Here is a 15,124-nt window from a genome sequence, read left to right as displayed (position 1 = left end):
ATCTCAGTGATATGATTTAGACAAAGTCTCTTCTGTTTAATCCAATAAATTCCTTTATCGGGTTTAGATCAATATATCCAACTACTACCAAAGTAACAGAGTTTAGATTATGCAATCAATAATAGGATCTATCAATATGTTAAATATTGATGCCGACCTATGCAATTAATCAATCAAATCTATCGAGGATAAACCGATTATAGTTGGATCCCAGCCGATCAAGTTTTGTGCACACCAAATATTATGAACCCAAATCAGAAATCTTCTTAGTCTTCAAATCTTCTTAAATCTTCAATAAACACCCGCACACCACAATTTGAATCTCTTGTGATCAATCACTCACAGAACGGAGTCTGTTAACAATGGATTATCACAAGACGTCTTTAGATCTACAAAAAGTTCTAAAGACGTTGTTGAATTTTCGATTTGATTTTGGAAGATTTCTAAAGAGATTCAATACCAAGATTCAGTTGGGCTTAACTTGATAGAGCTAAACAGGGATATTGTAAGAAATTTGATCGATCAAAATGGGCCAGATAAGCCGTGGGAGGAAATCAAAGTTAAACAGGGGAAGATATTATCGGGTGCACTGTGAGCCGATTTTGGAAAGTTTGTGGACAAACAGGGGAAGATATCTTCTCTTATAAAGTTTGTATGTGATTTATGGAAGTATTACAGCTCATTTGCGCAGGCAGAAGAGGTGGAAAAGATCGTATCTCGGCTGACAGTGAAGAAAATGAAAAAAAAAAAAAAATTCAGTAAATGAGAATTATATGGAGTTATTGTGAGTGATTCGTTGCTCCTGTTTTGTATAAATAGCACCCTAGGGTCTCATAGAAGGGGATGAAGAGTTTGGGGTCGATCCAGAGCTAGGAGGAGCGAGACAATGGAACCAGCAGCAATGTTCACCTGCTGCTGCTGAAGAAGAAGGAGGATCTCAAGAACACGAAGAACTGACGGCCAAAGACCGTCGTTTTTCAACAGTTCCAGCAGCAGTGGATAAGTGTCGCAGTTTAGCGGCAGTTTTCTGGTATCGTTTCTTTCTGGACGTGTTTTGTGAGTCTCAGAACCACTGTTTTATAACTTTTGACTCTTTTAATCATACTTTGAGCATCAAATATATATTTTGAGAACATGATTATTATGATTAGCTAAACCCCAACACTGGGATGATGGAGGAAGCCGTTCTTTACGCATATGATAATTATATTAATTCTTTTTTTGACTACTTGCACTTTTTATTAATAGATTTATGATTTTTCTTAATTGGTTGTGATATTGTATGATGATGTATGCTTGGTCGTAGTGCTTTTGATGCGTCATGCTAGTGATATACAATAAATATTCTAAAAATCTACCTTGGCAAGAATGAGAGTCCTTATGATTTGAGATACAATTGTTTCGAATAAATATATGAATTGTGTGAATGATTAATGGTGGAATCCCGTGTCCTAGTGTCTCTTGATCCTGTGACAAATATTGTGTATATATTTTTGTTTTAAAAATCTTTTCAAGTCCGAGCAACGAATCCTTATTTACCGCAATCGAAATACTACAAAAAATTTGGCCGCCGACGCGGACTTTTTTATAGATTTGTTTTTAGGTTTTTTTTTTACTATTATTTGTTCCTTTTTACATTTCTTTTTGTGTCTTTGATTTACAGGTTCGAAGTGGAATACTAAGGACTTGGGAACAAAAAGCTTAAAGCTAAAAGAGAAGAAAAAAAGACATAATTTTTTTTTAGGATTTAATTTTTATTATTATTTTTTTTGTATATAGCTTTTATTTATTTATTTTTAGAATTTGTAAATAGGCTTTATTTTTCATAATTTGGACTTTTTATTTGGACTTTATTCTGGACGATTGGACTTTATTCTTTTTTTAACCCTACGGAAGGGTATTATTAAAAAAAAAAAAATTATATAAACTGTGTGCAGGGAAGGACGACGATTACTATATCGTCTCGTCCCCTCGGGTTCGTACATGACATAGGAGTCGTGGCCCGAGTCGACTTCAACGGTTCATCCCCCGTCTGGTACGGGAGGTAAGTCCATCGAAACACTCGTGAATCTCCTGTCAGCGGGTTTACTGTATTCCTTAAGGTGATTCATTGATTGAGGACGAATTTGGACTGTTTTTAAATTCCTAGTAAAGGGCAAGGCCTGGCCAATACAAGATAAGGGTTCGTATTTCATCACCGCTCCCTTCTTGCCCGCCTTAGGAAAACGAAACCTAACGCGAACCCAAGCTTAAAACTTGACTAGAACGAGACCGATAGGGTATCGCGCTTATCAGGAAAAATTTTCGAAGGATATTGGTTACTTTCTTAAGCACACCTCGAAGTTCATGATGGTTTCTGTGAGTTGAATGCATGACTGCGCCGCCTTGTGATAGCGGTGAGGCCTTGGGTATCAAAGCTCCACTGAGCTTCCCTCGCCTCAATTCAACTTACTTTGACTCGGATTGATTCCAGAGGGGTTTGCTTAAATTGTAACGAATTCCCCTTCGAGAGATAGAAGCAAGTCTAGAAACAATCTAAGTGAAGCCATCATGCTTTTTGTTTGCTAGAAATCTTTAGGTTCATTTTGGTGGAGTCGAGTCGGCCTTGTTTGTGGTTGTGTAGAATTCCCTTGCAATTAAGAATGTCGAACTGGTATGATAGAAGCCAATACAATGAGTATCGACCTGAATTTGAATATGGACATCATCAGTTTTATGACCATGATGGGAATAGTAGTTGGGAACGCCAACCTTTTCAAGGTTATGGTTCATACCATGGTGAGCCCAATTACTATCCACACGCGATGGTCTTACGATCAAGGAAATCAAGAACACTGTAGTACTGGTTACTCGTTTTTGGAAACTAGTCCTGATTATGATATTTTTGAACATGTTTCATCTCTAGAAGAGACCCAACAACGGATTGAAAGGACGTATAAACGTTTAGTTGCAATGAATAGTTCAAAAGAAGAGTGTACACGATATTCTGAGATGATAAACGAGAGTGGTGAACGTATAAGTGTTATGCTCAGTGAAATTAAGGCACGTCTAGAGGCAGAAAATGAACAGTTGGCTAATGCTGCTCGAAATAATCTAAATTTCCAAAATAGGGTTTCTAATTCTACCCTTGATATCAATAGTGAATATTTTCCTAATTTAGAGGACGAGGTTAGAATTGGTAATACTACTTGTTTTGATAAGGTTCGATCATTTTCATGTTATTATAGTGATGATTATGATGAGGATAGTGTTGATGAAGAACATGAAATATGTAGGAATAGTGATCAGGAATTTGTTACTCCGATTGAGCTTTATAATGATAGTGTTGTTTCTAATACAAATACAAATAATTTTAATAATTATTCACCTATTGAAAAGGATGTGGATTTGACTAGAGATACCACCGTTTTAGACGATGTAGTTCATGATCCTTTAGCCTGCAGTATGTTGGATAATCCATTATTTGATGTGCCTATCAGTGAATCAGAGGAGGTAACTATGATTAAAACCTTAGTTGATGAGCCTTTATATGAAAATTTCTCTGATAATCCTTTATATGATTGTGATGATGGTTTAGAGGAAAGAGTTTACCCTGAGAATACTGTTTTAGAATCTAGCGATTTAGAAACACTAGTCTTAGAAGATGATAAACTCGTAGAAATGAGTGAGGATGAACCCAACTTAGAAGAATCTATTGACCATTTCCAGGAATCTGATGACCTAGAAATTAGGGAAGTTATGACTAGTCTTTCTAGAGACACGGAAAACTCTAAGTTTGGGGGTGATTATCATTCTCCGTGTGCTTTAACTCTTAGAAAGTACCCTCCTGTAGGACTTGACATTTTTGCCTCAACCATCTTACAAGATTATCTTCATACACGTTTTCCCGAACCTAATGATGTCCAGAAAGAAGCTCAGTTGTTAGAAACCCATCCTCTGGTTGATGTGGTTTGCCCAGGCTATGATCCCCAGATTGACTTTGTTTTCCCACCAAATAGTTTTCTTCCAACTGTGGGAACGTTTATATTCCAAATGTGTTGAATATTAAGTTGTGAGACTAAACCTAAATGCTTTAGGAAATTAGAATCGACACATTTGCTTAAGAATGACCACTACTCTCATTGTGGTCAATTATGTAAGTCAAATATTATTGACTTAGAGGATCCTCAGTTATTTAGGTTATTATTGTGCGCTTCTAAGATCATATTTGAGTTTTTCCAGACTCTAGGACCTAATGATTTGGATCCCACCTATGAAGAAACGCAGCCAATGAAAATTTTCTATTTAGACCCTTTCATAGAACCTGAACCTGAACCACAATTAGATATAAATTTCTTAATCAGGAAACTAAGTAAGGGCATGCTAGTCTTGTTCACTTTCTTGGTTCATTGCAGTTTCCTTTGGTCAGCTCTATTTAGTTTTGAAGACCCGCAGTTATTTCGACTGTTACTATATGATTCTACGTGGTGACTAATCCCTGTTTAGTCTGGCTGAAGACTTTAAACTTAGCACTTCTTGGGAGGTAACCCAATATTCATGCGACACGGTAATATCTTTCCTTATCTCTTTTGCTTCATTGGTAACATTTTCTCCTTGTTCATGTTTTTAATTTTATCTTTAAAACATTGAGGACAATGTTAGTTTTAAGTTTGGGGGTATGGGAGAAACTTTTTAGTTGCATAATAAATAAACTCCAGAGCCTAGAAATTTATGCTTATTTAGGATGGCACTAACCAATCTAAGTGGATGGAAGCATTTTGGTTTTAGGAGTTTAGGGACCAATCTGACTAGATGGAAACATCTAAAGAGTCTATTCATGGTATCTCAATCACTCTAATTCACCCTAGCATTGGTAACAACTTGAATCGTGAGCCCCACCAAATCACTTAGAAACATATTTAAAAAGAAAACAACATCAAAAAAAAAAAAAAGTGAAAAGGACTCAACGAGATATGGTGAAAATATCATGTTATTCCTAACAACTGAGCTCTGTGCTTTTATGAATAGACTCTTTAGATGTATCCATCTAGTCAGATTGGTCCCTCAACTCCTAAAACCAAAATGCTTCCATCCACTTAGATTGGTTAGTGCCATCCTAAATAAGCATAAATTTTTAGGCTCTGGAGTTTTTTTTTTATGCAACTAAAAAGTTTCTCCCAATACCCCCAAACTTAAATCTAACATTGTCCTCAATGTTCTAAAGATAAAATTAAAAACATGAACAAGGAGAAACTGTTACCATTTGAAGTAAAAGAGTTAAGGAAGGATATTACCAGGTTGCATGAGATTGGGTTACCTCCCAATAAGTGCTAAGTTTAAAGTCTTCAGCCAGACTTAGGAAAGGTTTAGTCAACTCGAACCGTATAACAGTAATCGGAATAACTGTGGGTATTCAAAACCAAAAAGAGCTGACAAAAGGAGACTGCCACAAGCCAGAGAGTGATAGTCTTCCTTAAACAGATGTGTCGACCCTAATCTCCTAAAATAATTAGGTTTAGTCTCAAAACTTAAAAATTGACACATTTTAAACTCATATGTTCCCACAATTGGTAGAAAAGTTTTTGGTGGGAAAACAAAATCGATCTTGGAATCATAGCCTGGGTAAACCACATCAACCAGAGGATGGGATCTAAAGACTGAATTTCCTTATGGACACCATTATATTTAGGAAAACGTGTATGAAGATAATCTTTTAGAATGGTCGAGGCATTGATGTCAAGTCCCAAGTGAGGGACCTTTTTAAGAGTTAAAGCACACGGAGAACGATAATCACCCCCAAACTTAGAGTTTTCGGCGTCTCTAGATAGACTGGTCACAATCTTCCTAATTTCTAGGTCATCAGATTCCTGAAAATGGGCAATTGATTCTTCTAAGTCAGGTTCATCCTCACTAATCTCTACGAGTTCATCTAAGACTACTGTTTCCAAATCGTTCGACTCGAAAACAGAATTCTCAAGATAAACCGGTTCCTCTAAACCATCATCATATAAAGGATTATAAGAGAAAGTTTCTAATAAAAGCTCATTAACTAAGGTGTTAATCAAAGTTACTTCCTCCGATCCATTAATAAGTTCATCAAATAATGGATTGTCCAATACTCTGTAGGCTAAAGGATCATGAACTACATCGTCTAAAACGGTGGTATCTCTAGTCAGATCCACATCCTTTTGAATAGGTGAATAATCATTAAAATTATTGGGATCTGAACCAGAAATAATATTATCATTATGAAGCTCAAATGGAGTAACTAGTTCCGGATCACTATGCCTACAAATGTATGATTCTTCATCAATAATATCTTCATCATAATCATCATGAACCTCATCTAAAATAGTGTCTTTTATTCTAACCTCGTCCTCTAGATTGGGAAAATATTCACTATTGATATCAAGGGTAGAATTGGAAACACTATTTTGGAAATTTAGATTATTTCGAGCAACATTAGCTAACTGTTCATTTTCTGCCTCTAAACGTGCTTGAATTTCACTGAGCGTAACACTTATACGTTCACAAGTCTCATTGAATATCTTAGACCGTTGTGTACTCTCTTCTCTTGAACTAACTGCACGTTCATACTCCCTTCGAACTTGTTGGTAGGTTTCTTCTAGAGACTGAACAGGTTTAGAAATGTCATAATCAGGACTATTTTTTAAGTAATTTTCCAAAAACGCATGACTAGTACTATAATATTCCTGATTTTCTTGCTCGTAAGACCAATTCGTGTGTGGATAGTAATTGGGCTCACTATGGTATGAGCCATAACCTTGAAAAGGTTGGCGTTCCCAACTACTATTCCCACCATGGTCATAAAACTGATGATGTCCATATTCAATATCAGGTCGATACTCATTGTATTGGCTTCTATCATACCAGTTCGACATTCTTAATTGCAAGGGAATTCTACACAACCACAAACAAGGCCGAGTCAACTCCACCAAAACAAACCTAAAGATTTCTAGCAAACAAAAAGCATGATGGCTCCACTTAGATTGTTTCTAGACCAGCTTCTATCTTTCAAAAGGGAATTCGTTGCAATTTGAGCAAACCCCTCTGGAATCAATCCGAGTCAAAGTAAGTTGAATAGAGGCGAGGAAAGCTTAGTAGAGCTTTGATACCCAAGGCCTCACCGTATTAGAAGGCGGCGCAGTCACGCATTCAACTCACAGAAACCATCATGAACTTTGAAGTGTGCTTAAAGAGCAACCAATATTTTTCGAACGAGTTTCCTATTAAGCTCGTTACCCTATCGGTCTCTTTCTAGTCAAAAGTTTAGGCTTAGTTTCGCGTTTGGTTTCGTTTTCCTAAGGCGGGCAAGAAGGGAACGGTGATGAAATCCAAACCCTTATCTTGTATTGGCCAGGCCTTTCCCTTTACTAGGAATTTAAAAACAGTTCAAATTCCTTAAGGTTTGGAATTTAAATCCAAACCTTAAGGAATACAGTAACTCGCTTACAGGAGATTCGCGAGTGTTTCAATGGACTTACCTCCCGTACCAGACGGGGGATGAACCGTTGAAGTCGACTCGGGCCACGACTCCTATGTCATGTACGAACCCGAGGGGCCGAGACGATATTGTAATCGTCGTCCTTCCCTGTAAACAGTTTATATTTATTTATTTTTTTAATTTTTTTATATAACCCTTCTGTAGGGTTTAAAATTAAAATAATATGTCCAAAGTCCAGTCCAATGAAAAGAAATACAAAAAATAATAATAATAATTACAAAAAAAATAAAATGGAAAGTCTCTTAAAAAAATAAAAAAATCTCTCTTTTTTTTCTCTTTTTTTTCTTTATTTTTTTGCTTTGTCTTTTTTCCTTCTCTTTTAGCTTTAAGCTTTGATTCCAAGGTCTTTAGTATCCAACTTCAAACCTGTAATACAAAGACACAACCAAAGAGACGTAAAAAGAACAAATGGAATAATAAAAAATAATAAAAACCTAAAGATTCTACCTAAGCACAAATCTACGTCGGCGGCGCCAAAATGATTAATGATTTTTCGTGGGTTGTAGTAATGAGGTTCAAACTCTCGGACTTGTGAAGGATAATTTTTTAAACTTAATAAAAAAAAATATATACAATAAAAATATTAACACTGGTGTGAGAAACTGAGACTAAAGATTCGGCCATTTTTCATTTTCAAGTGGTTCAGAATTTAATTCTAGGCGATTATAGTTCAAAACAAAACAAATATTAACTCTATTCTTTGCCAAAGTAGATTCTATAAAATATTACTTGTATTTTATGAGCATGGTGCATCAAGAATCCCTAAGACTAAGCATGCTCCATCAAATAAAATCACAAATAATTAGTTAAAATCTTAATTAAATTAAAATTGGTGCAAAAAGTAAATAAATAATTAATTTAAATTACCACATGGATGAAACACGGCCTCCTCCGTCGTCCCAGTGCTTGGGGTTTAACTCATCATATTAATCATGTTCTCAAAATACATAATTGATGCTCAAAATTTGATTAAAAGAGTGAAAAAGTATAAAACAGTGAATCTACGACCCACAAAAGGCGTCCAGAAATCAACGATAGAAGTGTACTGCTGTAAAACAACGATACTTAGCTGCTGCTGTTGACACTGTTGAAGAACGACGGTCAAGGGACGTCTGTTCTTCGTCTTCTCCTTCTTCTTCAACAGCAGCAGGAAACTTTCCTGCAGTTCTTCTCTTCGCCTCTACAACCTCCCTGTGGTCTCCCAATCGACCCCAAACTCTCGACACCCCCTTTCCTTCGACCCTATAACTCTATATATACCCAACAGGTGCAAGAAATATCCCTCATTCACTCCATATAATCTTCATTACTCGGGCAGTAAATGAAAATATTTTGGGAATATTTTCTTTCCCTTCTCGTCTCCTGCACGCGTATTACAGCTGCAGAACTCTCCTCATTTAGCTCTGTCACGCCTCTGCCTATTGATAGAGTCATAACACATGTTCTGGACACGCTCAAATTCCACAAAACTCAAGAAATCCCGTGAATAGCTTCCTCCCGTACGGATCTGGTCTGATTTCATCTGTTGAATTTTCTAGCCAAATTTGATTGCAACAAACACCCATACCAGCTCTGTTATGATATACCACATCTTTCAACAAAGTTTCAGCGATTGAATCTCACTAAAACACGTCAAAAAATTCTTCCCAAAGTTCTGCCAGTTGCATGCGTCATTTTTCCCGCCTTTTTCTGATTTCAAATTTTGGAAGAAAGGGACCTCCCCTTTATCCATTCCTGGGGTCCCTTTAGCAATTGGGGCGGAAATAGTAATTTTGGGGCTGAAACAGTAATTTTTCTGGTGTTTTTAACAACTCCTCTGGGTGCTTTAGCGCATTTCTGGGGGTGCCTTTAACACTTTATTCTGGGGTGTAAAACACCACTTTTTGAGCCCATTTCGCCGCAAGGGCTTATTTCTCTAAAATTTCCTAAAAGACATAAAATAACACAATAAATACAAAATCGAGCACTAACAATACATACAATTGAGACATATTAGACACATAAATGTGTCTATCAACATCAAAATGATTAATGATTTTTCGTGGGTTATAGTAATGAGGTTCAAACTCTCGGACTTGTGAAGGATAATTTTTTAAACTTAATAAAAAAAAAATATATACAATAAAAATATTAACACTAGTGCGAGAAACTGAGACTAAAGATTCGGCCATTTTTCATTTTCAAGTGGTTCAGAATTTAATTCTAGGCGATTATAGTTCAAAACAAAACAAATATTAACTCTATTCTTTGCCAAAGTAGATTCTATAAAATATTACTTGTATTTTATGAGCATGGTGCATCAAGAATCCCTAAGACTAAGCATGCTCCATCAAATAAAATCACAAATAATTAATTAAAATCTTAATTCAATTAAAATTGGTGCAAAAAGTAAATAAAGAATTAATTTAAATTATCACATGGATGAAACACGGCCTCCTCCGTCGTCGCAGTGCTTGGGGTTTAACTCGTCATATTAATCATGTTCTCAAAATACATAATTGATGCTCAAAATTTGATTAAAAGAGTGAAAAAGTATAAAACAGTGAATCTACGACCCACAAAAGGCGTCCAGAAATCAACGATAGAAGTGTACTGTTGTAAAACAACGATACTTAGCTGCTGCTGTTGACACTGTTGAAGAACGACGGTCCTGGGACGTCTGTTCTTCGTCTTCTCCTTCTTCTTCAACATCAGCAGGAAACTTTCCTGCAGTTCTTCTCTTCGCCTCTACAACCTCCCTGTGGTCTCCCAAACGACCCCAAACTCTCGACACCCCCTTTCCTTCGATCCTATAACTCTATATATACCCAACAGGCGCAAGAAATCTCCCTCATTCACTCCATATAATCTTCATTACTCGGGCAGTAAATGAAAATATTTTGGGAATATTTTCTTTCCCTTCTCGTCTCCTGCACGCGTATTACAGCTGCAGAACTCTCCTCATTTAGCTCTGCCACGCCTCTGCCTATTGATAGAGTCATAACACATGTTCTGAACACGCTCAAATTCCACAAAACTCAAGAAATCCCATGAATAGCTTCCTCCCGTACGGGTCTGCTCTGATTTCATCTGTTGAATTTTCTAGCCAAATTTGATCGCAACAAACACCCATACCAGCTCTGTTATGATATACCACATCTTTCAACAAAGTTTCAGCGATTGAATCTCACTAAAACACGTCAAAAAATTCTTCCCAATGTTCTGCCAGTTGCATGCGTCATTTTTCCCGCCTTTTTCTGATTTCAAATTTTGGAAGAAAGGGACCTCCCCTTTATCCATTCATGGGGTCCCTTTAGCAATTGGGGCGGAAATAGTAATTTTGGGGCTGAAACAGTAATTTTTCTGGTGTTTTTAACAACTCCTCCGGGTGCTTTTAGCGCATTTCTGGGGTGTCTTTAACACTTTATCCTGGGGGTGTAAAACACCACTTTTTGAGCCCATTTCGCCGCAAGGGCTTATTTCTCTAAAATTTCCAACAAAGACATAAAATAACACAATAAATACAAAATCGAGCACTAACAATACATACAATTGAGACATATTAGACACATAAATGTGTCTATCAACATCAAAATGATTAATGATTTTTCGTGGGTTGTAGTAATGAGGTTCAAACTCTCGGACTTGTGAAGGATAATTTTTTAAACTTAATAAAAAAAAATATATACAATAAAAATATTAACACTGGTGCGAGAAACTGGGACAAAAGATTCGGCCATTTTTCATTTTCAAGTGGTTCAGAATTTAATTCTAGGCGATTGTAGTTCAAAACAAAACAAATATTAACTCTATTCTTTACCAAAGTAGATTCTATAAAATATTACTTGTATTTTATGAGCATGGTGCATCAAGAATCCCTAAGACTAAGCATGCTCCATCAAATAAAATCACAAATAATTAATTAAAATCTTAATTCAATTAAAATTGGTGCAAAAAGTAAATAAAGAATTAATTTAAATTACCACATGGATGAAACACGGCCTCCTCCGTCGTCGCAGTGCTTGGGGTTTAACTCGTCATATTAATCATGTTCTCAAAATACATAATTGATGCTCAAAATTTGATTAAAAGAGTGAAAAAGTATAAAACAGTGAATCTACGACCCACAAAAGGCGTCCAGAAATCAACGATAGAAGTGTACTGCTGTAAAACAACGATACTTAGCTGCTGCTGTTGACACTGTTGAAGAACGACGGTCCTGGGACGTCTGTTCTTCGTCTTCTCCTTCTTCTTCAACAGCAGCAGGAAACTTTCCTGCAGTTCTTCTCTTCGCCTCTGCAACCTCCCTGTGGTCTCCCAATCGACCCCAAACTCTCGACACCCCCTTTCCTTTGACCCTATAACTCTATATATACCCAACAGGCGCAAGAAATCTCCCTCATTCACTCCATATAATCTTCATTACTCGGGCATTAAATGAAAATATTTTGGGAATATTTTCTTTCCCTTATCGTCTCCTGCACGCGTATTACAGCTGCAGAACTCTCCTCATTTATCTCTGTCACGCCTCTGCCTATTGATAGAGTCATAACACATGTTCTGAACACGCTCAAATTCCACAAAACTCAAGAAATCCCGTGAATAGCTTCCTCCCGTACGGGTCTGCTCTGATTTCATCTGTTGAATTTTCTAGCCAAATTTGATCGCAACAAACACCCATACCAGCTCTGTTATGATATACCACATCTTTCAACAAAGTTTCAGCGATTGAATCTCACTAAAACACGTCAAAAAATTCTTCCCAAAGTTTTGCCAGTTGCATGCGTCATTTTTCCCGCCTTTTTCTGATTTCAAATTTTGGAAGAAAGGGACCTCCCCTTTATCCATTCCTGGGGTCCCTTTAGCAATTGGGGCGGAAATAGTAATTTTGGGGCTGAAACAGTAATTTTTCTGGTGTTTTTAACAACTCCTCCGGGTGCTTTTAGTGCATTTCTGGGGTGCCTTTAACACTTTATCCTGGGGGTGTAAAACACCACTTTTTGAGCCCATTACGCCGCAAGGGCTTATTTCTCTAAAATTTCCTACAAAGACATAAAATAACACAATAAATACGAAATCGAGCACTTACAATACATACAATTGAGACATATTAGACACATAAATGTGTCTATCAACACCCCAAACTTATTATTTTCTAGTCCTCGAGCAAAACTAATATGGAAAATAAAATCCTAACTCACTAGGTTTCCCTAGTGACCGACTTAATCTCGGGAGGGTTTACCAGAGATGTACCCACAAAACCAATACTCCAGACCCTAGCTATCTACGCAGAACCTTGGAAGGCACTAAAGAATCTCCTTGGTTGGCATACTTATTGACTATAAGAGGAAGTACCTTGATGCGAAATTCCAATTGTTGTACACGAGTTTGCACTCAAGCATACTAAAATTCATATATAAGTGACAGAGCTCTACTCAGATAGTCGCACTATGGACATCAATATCCGGAGTCAAAATTAATCACATGGATAGATCAAGAAGATGGATATAGAAAATCATAGATGGTTTTGATGTTTACTAAGTCAACGGCGTTTCCCATATCTGTCTGAAGGCCTCCGCCAAAATGAACCTATCCTAATGGATTGAGATACTAGTCTGACTAATATCAACACACTGGCATATACAAGGGTACCAGTGGTCGATAACCTAACTCTAGGACAACACAACTGGCATATACAAGGGTACCAGTGGTCGACTTTATTGAATTTATTCCTTTTGGTCAAATGGTCTGGTCTCAATTTCTCTTTTTTTTTTTCATGGTATCTCAATCACTCTAATTCACCCTAACATTGGTAACAACTTGAATCGTTAGCCCCACCAAATCACTTAGAAACATATTTAAAAAGAAAACAACATCAAAAAAAAAGTGAAAAGGACTCAACGAGATATGGTGAAACTATCATGTTATTCCTAACAACTGAGCTCTGTGCTTTTATGAATAGACTCTTTAGATGTTTCCATCTAGTCAGATTGATCCCTCAACTCCTAAAACCAAAACGCTTCCATCCACTTAGATTGGTTAGTGCCATCCTAAATAAGCATAAATTTTTAGGATCTGGAATTTATTAGATTGGTTAAACCTAAAAAATGTTAGGTTTAAGTTTGGGGGTATGGGAGAAACTTTTTAGTTGCATAATAAATAAACTCCAGAGCCTAGAAATTTATGCTTATTTAGGATAGCACTAACCAATCTAAGTGGATGTAAGCATTTTGGTTTTAGGAGTTGAGGGACCAATCTGACTAGATGGAAACATCTAAAGAGTCTATTCATAAAAGCACAGAGCTCAGGTATTAGAAATAACATGATAGTTTCGCCATATCTCGTTGAGTCCTTTTCATTTCTGTTTCTATTTTTATTTTTAAACTATGTTTCTCTAGGTGATTAGGTGGGGCTCACGATTCAAGTTGTTACCACTGCTAGGGTAAAATAGAGTGACTGAGTATTGAAAAAAAAAATTATTAACAAAAAAACAAATTATTAAAAAAAAAAAAGTTTTAGACCAGACCATTTGACCAAACGGAATAAAATTCAATAAAGTCGACCACTGGAACCCTTGTATATGCCAGTTGTGTTGACTTAGAGTTAGGATTATCGAACATTGGTTCCCTTGTATATGCAAGTGATTTGATATTAGTCAGACTATCTCAGTCATTTAGGATAGGTTTATTTTGGCAGTGGCCTTCAGACAGATATGAGAAACATCGTTCACCTAGTTAACATCAAAACCATCTATATTTTTTATATATCCATCTCTTAATCTATCCATATGATTAGTCTGACTCCGAGTATGATGTCCATCGTGAACTATCTTAGTAGAGCTCTGTCACTTTTATGAATTTTAGTATGCTTGAGTGAAAACTCGTATACAACAATTGGAATTTCGCGTCAGGGTACTTCCTCCTGTAATTAATAAGTATGCCAACCAAGGAGGTTCTTTAGTGCTTTCCAAGATTTTGCGTAGATAGTTAGGGTCTGGAGTAATGATTTTGTGGGTATATCTCTGGTAAGCCCTCCCGAGACTATAACTCGGCCGCTAGGGCCACCTAGGGGTTTAAAGGCTTATTGCATACGCTAAATGCAATCGACGATGCCTGCGAAAGTGAGTTAGGATTTTATTTTGTAGTTTTGATTTGCTCGGGACTAGCAAATAATAAGTTTGGGGATATTTGATAGACGCATTTATGTGTCTAATATATCTCATTTGTATATACTGTTAGTGCCCGTTTTTGTACTTATTATGGTGTTTTATTTATTTATAGGTGTTTTTGGAAAAATAAGGTTTTGCGGCGAAATTGGTTAAAAATGCGACATTTGGAGCTCCGTTGACGGTATACCGGAAGTGCCCCAGAAGTGTGCTGGAAGTACCCCGAAAATGTCCCGGAGGAACCCCGAAAAAGTGCGGAAAATATCCCAGAAGAATTGCTAAAGGCACCCCTTGGTTGGATAAGGGCACCCCATGGATATTTACACCCCAAAAAGGATGTTTCCACCCCCAGTTGCTAAGGGGACACCCAACAATGGTTAGGGGGACACCCTTCTTCACGATTTGAAAATTCAAAATGGCGGGAAACATGCATGCAGACGCTGTTGAATTTTCGATTTGATTTTGGAAGATTTCTA

The sequence above is a fragment of the Papaver somniferum genome, chromosome 8 (assembly GCF_003573695.1).
Source record: "Papaver somniferum cultivar HN1 chromosome 8, ASM357369v1, whole genome shotgun sequence".
Taxonomy (NCBI): Eukaryota; Viridiplantae; Streptophyta; class Magnoliopsida; order Ranunculales; family Papaveraceae; genus Papaver; species Papaver somniferum.
The sequence above is the reverse complement of the archived record's forward strand: the minus strand, read 5'-3'. Positions refer to the sequence as shown.